General features: G+C 41.2%; 1 non-coding gene across 1 annotated transcript; it reads left to right on the forward strand.

Annotated features, from left to right (window-relative positions):
- Nucleotides 1-4908: 4908 nt before the first annotated feature.
- On the forward strand, nt 4909-5015 carry LOC132191204 (small nucleolar RNA R71). Its single transcript, XR_009441232.1, has one exon. It is a non-coding gene; the product is annotated as a small nucleolar RNA R71 (small nucleolar RNA).
- Nucleotides 5016-11192: the final 6177 nt, after the last annotated feature.

Raw genomic sequence — 11192 nt, forward strand, 5'->3', positions numbered from 1 at the left:
GCAATTCCTCACTCTCCGAAATTTCCAGTTCCAAGAATGGCTTCAACCGCTGACCATTGACCTTGAGAGCACTTCCATTCTTAGGATCCTAGATTTCGATGGCTCCATGAGTAGAAACTGCACGCACTATGAATGGTCCAGTCCATCGGGATTTGAGCTTTCTTGGAAACAGATGCAGACGTGAGTTGTAAAGGAGGACTTTCTGACCAACTTCAAATGATCTTCTCAAAATGTTTTGGTCATGGATCTTCTTCATCTGATCTTTGTATAGCTTGGCACAGTTGTAGGCATCATTCCTCAATTCTTCTAATTCATCTAGCTGTAACTTCCTTTGCTCACCAGCCTTGGTGAGGTTGAAATTTAGCTGCTTTATAGCACAATAAGCCCGGTGCTCCAATTCCACAGGGAGGTGACAAGCCTTGCCATACACGAGTCGGTAGGGAGACATGCCAATTGGAGTCTTGAATGCAGTCCGGTATGCCCACAGAGCGTCATTGAGTCGAAGAGACCAGTCCTTCCTTGTCGGGTTCACCGTCTTTTCTAATATCCTCTTGATTTCTCTGTTGGATATCTCAACTTGCCCACTTTTCTGAGAATGGTAGGGAGTTGCAACTTTATGAGTAATGCCATACTTCTTCATGAGTTGCTCAAAATATCGGTTGCAAAAATGCTTCCCCCCATCACTAATGATGGCACGTGGTGTCCCAAAATGTGCGAACACATTTTCTTTCAAAAATTGCTACACGATTCTGTGGTCATTAGTCTTGCATGCAATGGCCTCCACCCACTTGGAAACATAATCCACCGCTACAAGGATGAAAAGATGCCCATAAGAATTAGGGAAGGGCCCCATGAAATCAATGCCCCAAAACATCAAATAGCTCCACAATAAGGATCGGGTTCAGCGGCATCATATTCCTTCTTCCAATGCTCCCCAATTTCTGACATCTATCACAAGCTGAACAGTAGGAATGGGCATCACGAAAAATGGAGGGCCAATAGAATCAACTTTGAAGAATTTTCGCCGCGGTCTTTTTAGAACTGAAGTGGCCTCCACATGTATGATCATGGCAAAAAGATAGGATATTTTGCTGGTCATTTTCAGGAATGCATCTCCTTATAATCTGATCTGGGCAGTATTTGAACAGGTAAGGATCATCCCAAAAGAAGTACTTCACCCCAGCCAAGAATTTTGATTTGTCTTGCCTGGTCCAATGTGATGGCATCTGGGCAGTGACAAGGTAGTTCACTATGTCTGCGAACCATGGTGCAGGATTTTGAGAGATGTACATAAGTTGTTCATCAGGAAATGTCTCAGCAATCGGCACAGCATTTTCATTAAAGTCCACAACCAGCCTGGATAGATGATCAGCTACCACATTCTCGGAACCCTTCTTGTCCCGAATTTCAATATCAAACTCTTGTAGCAGTAGAATCCACCGGATGAGAAGAGATTTAGCATCTTTCTTTGACAATAGATATTTCAACGCAGCATGATCAGAGTAGACTAAGACTTTAGATCCTAGCAAGTAAGATCTAAACTTATCCAGAGCAAACACTACAGCTAACAACTCCTTTTCAGTAGTGGAGTAGTTAAGTTGTGCATCATTCAGAGTCTTGCTGGCATAGTATATGACATGCGGAATCTTCTCTACTCGCTGACCCAAAACGGCTCCCACAGCATAATCAGAGGCATCACACATTATCTCGAACGGAACCCCCCAATTAGGTGGCTGAATGATTGGTGTAGAAGTTAAGGTCTTTTTCAGAATTTCAAAGGCTGTCTGGCACTTGTCATTGAAGTCAAAAGGAACATCTTTTGCCAATAGATTACATAAAGGTCTTGCAATCTTGCTGAAGTCCTTGATGGATCTTCTGTAGAACCCAGCATGTCCCAGAAATGACCGAATCTCCTTAACTGTCCGCGGGGGCGGAAGGTTAGATATCAGATCAACCTTAGCTCTGTCAACCTCGATACCTTTGTGGGAAATTACATGCCCCAAAATAATTCCTAGTTTCACCATGAAATGGCATTTTTCCCAATTCAGCACCAAATTCTTCTCCTTGCACCGTACCAGCACCAATGTGAGATGATGTAGACATTCCCCAAATGATGAACCAAAGACTGAGAAGTCATCCATGAAGATCTCCAGGTGACGTTCAACCATATCTGAAAAGATGCTGATCATGCATCGCTGAAAAGTGGCTGGTGCATTGCACAATCCAAACGGCATACAGCGATAGGCAAACGTACCGAACGGACAAGTGAAAGTAGTCTTCTCTTGATCTTCGGGGTCCAGTGGAATTTGGTTGTAGCCAGAGTAACCATCAAGGAAACAGTAATACTCATGGCCTGCCAATCTCTCCAACATCTGATCGATGAAAGGTAGAGGAAAATGGTCTTTTCTTGTCACGGCATTTAACTTCCTGTAGTCAATGCACACTCTCCATCCTGACTGCACACGAGTGAGGACCAACTCATTTTCCTTGTTCTTGATAACTGTAATCCCTGCCTTCTTTGGCACCACATGAATGGGACTCACCCATTTGCTGTCAGAGATTGGGTATATGATTCCCGCATCCAGAAGTTTAATTACCTCTGCTCGAACTACCTCTTGCATGGCCGGATTCAACCGTCTCTGTGGCTCGTGAGAAGTTTTAGCATTTTCTTTCAGATGAATCTTATGCATCACTACTGCAGGGCTGATTCCTTTGATATCTTCTATTGACCACCCGATTGCTTCTTTATGCTCTCTCAAAACTTCTAACAGCTCATGTTCCTGATCACTATCCAAATCGGCAGCAATGATCACAGGCAGGGATTCTATAGGATCCAGATACTTGTACTTCAGGGTGTCTGGTAGAGGCTTCAACTCCCGCTTGACAGGCTCAGCTGCTAATGAAGATGGATCAGGGGACGATGTCAAAGTAATTTCTATAGTCTCCGTCTCTATCTCAGGAGTTGAGTCTAACAAGGCATCAGCTTGTTCCAATAAAGTGTCCAGTGCCATGTCACTTCCCAGTGCAATCAGGCATTCTCCCAAGGGGTCTTCAATATCTGGTTCATTGACAGTTTTCTCTACTATCTCCTCAATTAAGCATGTGCTTCTGACCTCCTCATACTCAAATGGTTGCTTGCTGATATCAAAGATGTTCAGTTCCACTGTCATGTTTCCAAATGATATCTTCATGACTCCAGTTCTACAGTTGATTAGGGCATTAGCCGTAGCTAAAAAGGGACGCCCTAATATGATTGGAACTTGAATTTTTGCATTTTCCGTCTCTGTATCTAGGACAATGAAGTCCACAGGGTAGTAGAACTTATCAACTTTGATCAGCACGTCTTCAATAATTCCCCTTGGAACCTTCACAGATCTGTCAGCCAACTGAAGTGTAATTGAAGTGGATTTCAACTCTCCCAATCCCAACTGAACAAATACTGAATATGGCAGTAGATTTACACTGGCCCCCAAATCCAACAGAGCTTTCTTAACTTGATTGTCACCAATCTTGCAAGCAATGGTAGGACATCCAGGGTCCTTATACTTTACAGGCATCTTGTATTGCAAGATAGAGCTGACCTGCTCAGTCAGGAAAGCTTTCTTGGGGACGTTCGTCTTTCTCTTGAAGGTGACCAAATCCTTTAGAAATTTGGCATAAGAAGGCACTTGCTGGATGGCATCTAGGAATGGAATGTTTATCTGCACTTGCTTGAACACTTCCAAAATATCATCGAACTTCGAGCTCTTCTTTGGCGGTTTCAATCTTTCTGGATACAGAGCTTTGGGTATATACTTTTTGGAAGGATCCTCAGTAATTGGAATGGCAATGTCCGGTCCTGTGTCTTCCGCAGGCTTGTCCAGGTTTTCCTTCTCTTCTGCAGCCTTAGTGGCCCCTTCAGGCATGACCACTTGATTATCCACCTGTTTGCCTGACCTTAGAGTGGTGATGGCTTGTACATGCTCCTGACCATGCATAGAGGTGGAGGAACTTCCAATCACAAATTGCCCTTTTGGGTTAGGCACAGGTTGACTAGGGAACTTCCCTCTTTCTCTTTCCCCCACCTGATTTGCTATCTGGCCAACTTGTTCTTCTACCTTGATCATGGCCTGCTTAAGTTCTTGTATGTCTCTGCTATTAGCCATGTTGGAATTCCTCAGCTCCTGTATGGCTTGATTGGTGAAACCTTTTAGCTCTTGTACAGATTGGGAGTTGGAATTCTTGAGCTCTTGTATAGCTTGGGAGTTGGACCGGTCGACTTTTTCTATTAATGTTTTCATCATGTCTTTCAGTGATGACTGTGGTGCAAGCACTTGAGTGGTAGACTGATAAACAGGCGGTTGAGCTTGTTGAGATGACCTGAACTGATTCTGAGCACGAGTGGTATCTCTTTGGTTTAATGGCTGATTCTGCTTCCAAGAGAAATTGGGGTGATTCCGCCACCCTGAATTGTAAGTTTCGGAAAACAGTCCAGTGGTGGGTTTTTTGTACTCATTGAAGGCATTGACTTGCTCAGTTGGGTACTCTGTTGACAGAGTTGGACAGTTTTGAGTGAAGTGTGTTTGACTATCACATAACCCGCATGCATCAACGTGGTAAGTATCTGCTGCATTCACTGGTTTGTTTAAGACCATAGTGTCAAACTGACACTTGAGAACCTTGAACTCCTCCCTTAATTCAGCATCGTTCCTCACCTCATAGAAGCTTCCTGTCTTGGGAGCGGGTTGTTGTCTGTCCCAACTATCTTGAAAATCCCATTGTTGTGCTCGTTCAGCCATTTCATCCAAAGTTTTATAAGCTTCATCCCAAGTAAGATTTAAGAATTCTCTACCATTCATCGTCTCAAGCGAGTTTCGCTCACTTGGTGTTAGTCCCCTGTAGAAAATTTGAACTAGCACCTCATTCTCAAACCCGTGGGGTGGGCATTTTATAGTAAGTTCTTTAAATTTCTCCCAGCTATCGGTGAATCTTTCCCCTTCTTTTTGTCTGAAATTGGTGATCTGTAGACGGAGGGCATTGATTTTGGAAATTGGGAAGAACTTGTGGTAAAACTTGCTTTGTAACATATCCCAAGAAGTGATAGATCCAGGTCTATTGTTGAGTAGCCAGGATTTCGCCCTATCATGTAGGGACAGAGGGAATAACCGAAGGCGCACCGCTTCTGCTGGGGCATTTTGTGTATTAACAATGTCGCAAATTTCCAAAAAAATCCTCACATGAACATATGGATCCTCATTCTCTAATCCTCTAAATGCAGGAAGGTGACCTATTGTACTCGGCTTCAGCTCGAAGCGAGTAGCTGGCAACACTATACATGACGGTGTGTTGGTAATGTTGGGTACGAACAGCTCCCTAAGGGATCTAGGTTGATTTCGTTCTCCCATCTTAACAGACTTTTCCGAATCAGACTCGGAACTTTGAGAATTGGTGGGTGAGTTTGGTGGCTGTCTTAGATTCTCTCTCGCTGTTCTTTCAATTTCAGGATCAAAAGCGTTTAACTCCAGATTTAAAGACCTACGACCGAACATGCAAATAGGAACTAACAAGCTAACAACCTAACAAACTAATAAACTAAAAACTGAAATGAATTGAACTAAATTAAATTATATTAAACTAACTAAACACAATTGCAAGCAGAAATTAATTTAAACAGAAACTAAAAACTCACGAAAAAGGACCAAAAGATTTTGGCTAAAATCTACTGAACTGTTGCAGTTGCTATCTTGGCCACAAGTGTGCATCGATCGTAGCAAGGCTGTAACACAAACAAAACAACAACAAAAAAAAACAAAAAAGAAAAATCTTTTTTTTTTTTTTTTTTTGTATTAGTAACACAAATAAAACAAAACAAATTGCAGAAAAATAAAATCCTAATTATAACTAGTAGAAGAATAAAACCGATCTAGAAATAAATTGGTTTCAAAAAATAAACAATTCCTCGGCAACAACGCCAAAAACTTGTTGTGCAAATTTATTTAACTCGCAAGTGCACGAATCAATTGTAGTTAATGGATTGCAAGTGCGAGATCGAACCCATAGGGAATTGTATTCTTGAAAGCAATTTTAAATCTAAATTAATTAAACCCTAGTCTAGTTCCAAATTTTTGAGAGATTTTTTTGTTTGAATGAAAAAGCAAAAGCATGAGCAATTTAAAGTGATTGAAATCTTATGACGAAGTACTAAGGTTTCGGAATCCGTACTCACAAATTTATAACAACATAATTTCATGATCTATAATATTCCCCAAAGTTCTCACATATAAATCTTAAGTTTGTTTTACTATTGGTTCAAAGAATTAATCAAAAGATCCCATGTATCCATTCATAACCCAAATCACAAAAGAAATCCAATATTCGATCAAATCATTAACTGTATCCGTAAATCATAAGAAAATATCCAATCTTTATCAAAACATCAATTGTATCCAGAGAATAAATCACAGAGGAAATCCAATTTTTAACAAAGAAAACCAAGCAATCAATTGTATTGAATAATCTTAAATCATCAAGTGTATCCTTGAATCGCAAAAGATATCTAAGAGTTATTCAATCCAATTGATTAGAAGTAAAACAATAGAGCAATTAAACCATTAAATTGGGAAATATTACATACATGAAACAAAGTTGCTAATCATAAGTGAGGCTTCATCTTCAACCTTAGTTGAAGGTTTAGCCTCTCATGTTATTGAAAGACAAAACAAAATTGATTGAATTCATAATGTAAAATCGAGTACTTACAAATAAGAATCACAAAGTAGAGATTCAAAAGTTAGGAAAACCTTAAACTCTCTTCTTTCTCCTCTGCAATATTCAAATTCGTAGCCCCCTCAACTAATCTGATAATTCCCTATTTATAGACCTAAAACTTAGGGTTTTACAAGTTGAAATCGGATACAATTCGTCCAGGTTTGTACCAATTAATTACGGGACGATTTTGGAATAGTAAACGTTCGAATTAGGAAAATTTTATTTCACAATGAATTGTAGTATTTTGAGTTACCTTTCCAACGCCACTTGAATCACCTCAATCGGATATGTGAACGAAAAGTTATGATCCAAATACTGAGACGTGTAGAATCTGAATTTGAATCCAATTTGAAATTTTATCCAATCTTATCCTTAATCCGATTTACCCATTTCTTGGATTTGGTTAAACTTAACCACATCATCTAGGTCTTCTCAAAGTATGTTTTCTTCCAAAAAGTAGTTTTTCTTCAACACCTACAAAATACTAAAAACACAAAACTAACACAGAACATCAGATAATAACACAGCTAAAGGATTAACACAAGTAAATTAAGGGGTCAAAATATGCAATATTTGGCACACATCAGGGCCGGTGGCTCATATGGGATCTTTGGAGTGGATGCTGCTGATGATGAAGCCTCATTGCTTACTTGCTTGCTTTTATCATTCTGCAAATTCTGTGCAACCTCCTTGTGTTCATCCTTCTTCTCCTCCACATGATTGTCAACTATTTTGCCGCTTCTTACGGTGGTGATGGCTTGAACTTGCTGATGGTATGAAGTGCCCTCATCGACCATGTAGTGCCCCTTAGGGTTTACCACTGGCTGACTTGGAAGCTTTCCTTCGTCTCTTCTGTTGATGGTGTTGGCAAGTTGTCCAACTTGAGCTTCTAGCTTGGCAATGGATTGGGAATGTGAGTTGACTATTTCCTCTTGAGATTTGATTGACTGCTTGATCTCTCTGGTCAGCTCAGTCACTGCTTTTACAATCCGATCCTCAAAATTAGACTCTGCGGGAGCCTGGTAGTGCTGCTGTGGAGGCCGGTAAGTGGACTGAGGTTGGTAGGGCTGCCTGTTGGATTGAGAGTGATCATGTGGCCCTGGGGATGAGTTGCTTGAATTCTTCCATGAGAAATTTGGATGATTTCGCCACCCAGGGTTGTAGGTATTGGAGTACGGATCATTACCCTGTCTGGAGAAAGCTGCATTAACCTGCTCATTAGAAATGTCAGTATAATTTCCAGTAACAGGGCAGTTATTTACATGATGCATAGGACTGGAACAGAATGAGCATGCTTCAGTGTGTGTGTGAGCAGCATTAGGAGCAAAACCAGCAGTCAACAGAACTTGATCTAACTTCTTGGTGATAGCCTCAACTACTTGGCTGGCCATGTTTGGGGAATGGCCGGCTTCATACAAACTCTCCGTCTTGGGTGCTTTAGGTGCTGGTGCCCTTCGTTTGGCGGAAACCTGCTGAAGAGAATTGTTACTCAAGTTTTCAAACATAGACCATGCTTCATCTTCGCTTTTCAACATGAATGTCCCCCCACATGATGCATCTACCATTTTTCTATTGGACTCAGTCAGGCCATCATAAAAATACTGCACTAGCTGCCATTTCGGGACAGCGTGGTGTGGACATGATCTAAGCAAGGTCTGCAACCTATCCCAAGTCTCATGGAAATCCTCTCCCTCGTATTGGGAGAAGGTAGTAATGGCTCTCCTAGTATCATTGGTCATGCCTATGGGAAAGTACTTCTTAAGAAATTCTTGTTGCAATTGAGCCCAAGAAGTGATAGAATTGGGTGTTAGGGACTGGAACCAATGTTTGGCTTTTTCCTTGAGGGAGAAAGGAAAAAGACGCATCCTTAGGGCATCCTCAGTGAATCCATTCATTTTAGTGGTCTCACAGATTGCTTCGAAATCACTGAGGAATTCATAAGGATTTTCAACGCTAAGCCCTAAGAAGGAAGGTAAACTTCGTATAGTGCTAAGCTTAATTTCATAATGGGTTGCCGTAATTTCCGGTAACCGGAGACAAGTGGGAGTGGTGTAAGTGGTAGGAAGATAGTGATCTTGCAATGCTACGTGGTTACCGTCCCCCATGGTCTCAGTGGAACGCTCTTCTAGCAAATTAGAGTTCTTTTGGAATATAATTTGTCTAAGAGTACGTTCAATTTCAAGGTCGCAAGAAATTAATGGAAAAGATAAAGAACGACGACCTAGCATAAACTAAACAGAAATTTAAAAGAAAACAGAAAAAAAAATTAAGCTAAAACAGAAAACAAACAAGCTCACAAACGGCCTTAGTGTGCACTTAGGGTCTGGATGCAGGATGCCGCAGGTGCGCTCGATCGCACGGCAGGGTGCGCTCGAGCATACTGCCGCAGATGGGTGCGAGCGCAGGAGTAGAAGGCTCGAGCGCTGCTGGCTGGGATCCTGCTGAAGTGCGGCCATGCGCTCGATCGCACAGGGGCTGCGCTCGATCGCAGTCACAGAGAAGGCAAAACAGAATTAAAAATTAGCAACTTAAAACAGGGAAATAAATTATTAAGCTAAAATTAATCTCTAAAATTTGACAACAAAACCGTTAAGCAGTCCCCGGCAACGGCGCCAAAAATTGATGTGGTATTTTTGTGACCAAAAATATCAATTATAAAAATTACCACTCGCAATAGAACGAATCCTGTAGGATAGGGCTATATTGAGGGTGTCGAACCTCAAGGACTGCAAGGGTTTAATTATCAGAATTTAAAAGATTAAAATCAACTTAATTAAAAGAGAATGATTTGTTTGTGTGAATTTGAAGTGCATAAAATAATCGGAAATAAAAGAAGTAAATGTATGAGAGAGAGAGTAGGGTATTGACTTCACCACAATCCGCACATCAATGGTTAACCGTATTTAATTCTAGCACTTCATTTTATGCATGTTATAATTCAACAATAAAACATATAAAAATAATTTCATACAATCAACGGAATAGCATAACCCATCTTCGGTTGGCACGGACCGTCTACCTAAATTACACTAAACTAGGGTGTAGTATGATCCGTCTTCCCTAGGCATGGCCTATCTAACCCTATTGATTGCATGCCAATTAAGAACCATTGTATAACCATCATTCTTATAATCACAGAAAATAAGAATGATTTGAGTTCAATAATAGTAAAATAATTTCTAAGACAAGATAAGAATTTTCCTAATATTGAATTGGAATTTAAAGAACAATTGCATTTAATATGAAGAACATAAATCAATTGTAGCAATTCTCAGAGTTATACAATCACATGCGTAAATTGAAAGACTAAAAATTAAATAGAATCAAACCATTGTGCTTGGAAAGGGCTACATCAATACCCCAGAATTGGGTTTAGCTGCTCATGATCTCTTAAGCTCCACAGACTATTTTACTGAATTTTTGCTCTAGAAGCGGTGTGTCTGTTTACAATGTTTAGAGCCATATTTATAAGGATTATGAGAACCCTAAAAACCCTGAGAAAATCGGAGAGCAGTCTCCCAGTCCAATTGGGAGACTGAAATCCAAGTCCATGCTGGAGAGGAATTCTTGCCGTGCACTGTACGCTCGTGTGCGCTCGATCCAAGATTTGGTGCACTCGAGCCTAGCTGGTGTGCGCGCGAGCGCAGGTATGCGCTCGATCCTTGGTCGCAGACGCTCGAGCGCATGTGCGCTCGATCCCAGGAGTGCTGCACTCGATCCTAGTTCCAGAATGCTCAGCTTTTTGTCTTTTTAAGCCCAATTTCCAAAGGTTTGTCAAATGAAACCTGAAACTCAAAAACAAAGCAAAATCAAACAAATAACAATGCTAAGGAATTAACATATGTAAATTAAAGGGCTTGAATGTGCAACATTCGACGCTTATCAGTATGCTACTTACCGATATATCTTGTGATAACTTATTTATGATTAAGCTACCTTATATGACGCACTAACTTTTAATTTGACATACAGGAAAGGATGAAGGAGCTGATACCCACTGACCCGGCATTGATGTCGAGCGTGATTGAAGGGATGGTAAGGTGGGCATCGAACGACACGAATGCCCAGGCGCACGGAAATAAGCCTGAGTACGCTGGCAGGGTTCGACAGGTTGGCCCGAATGTTCTACCTGTGCGGGGCAGCATACACTCGTACTATACACCATCCCAGGCACGGTCATAGAATCCTGCGAACTCCACGGTCTCACAGATGACCGAGAGGATTAGAGAACTTGAAGAGGAGAGGGCACAACAAAGAACACAGATGGATGAGATGGCTAACCGAATTGAAGAACAAAATGCTCAGATGGCAGCAAAAGATGCGATGATTGATGCCCATTTTCGCTAGCTTGAGGCTATGTTCGGGTCGACCTCCGAATCCGCACCTGAGGTGACTCAACATAGGACTCCTTCAGACAAAGGTAATTCTATATTTGTGTTGTTTTT

The sequence above is a fragment of the Corylus avellana genome, chromosome ca8 (assembly GCF_901000735.1).
Source record: "Corylus avellana chromosome ca8, CavTom2PMs-1.0".
Lineage (NCBI taxonomy): Eukaryota > Viridiplantae > Streptophyta > Magnoliopsida > Fagales > Betulaceae > Corylus > Corylus avellana.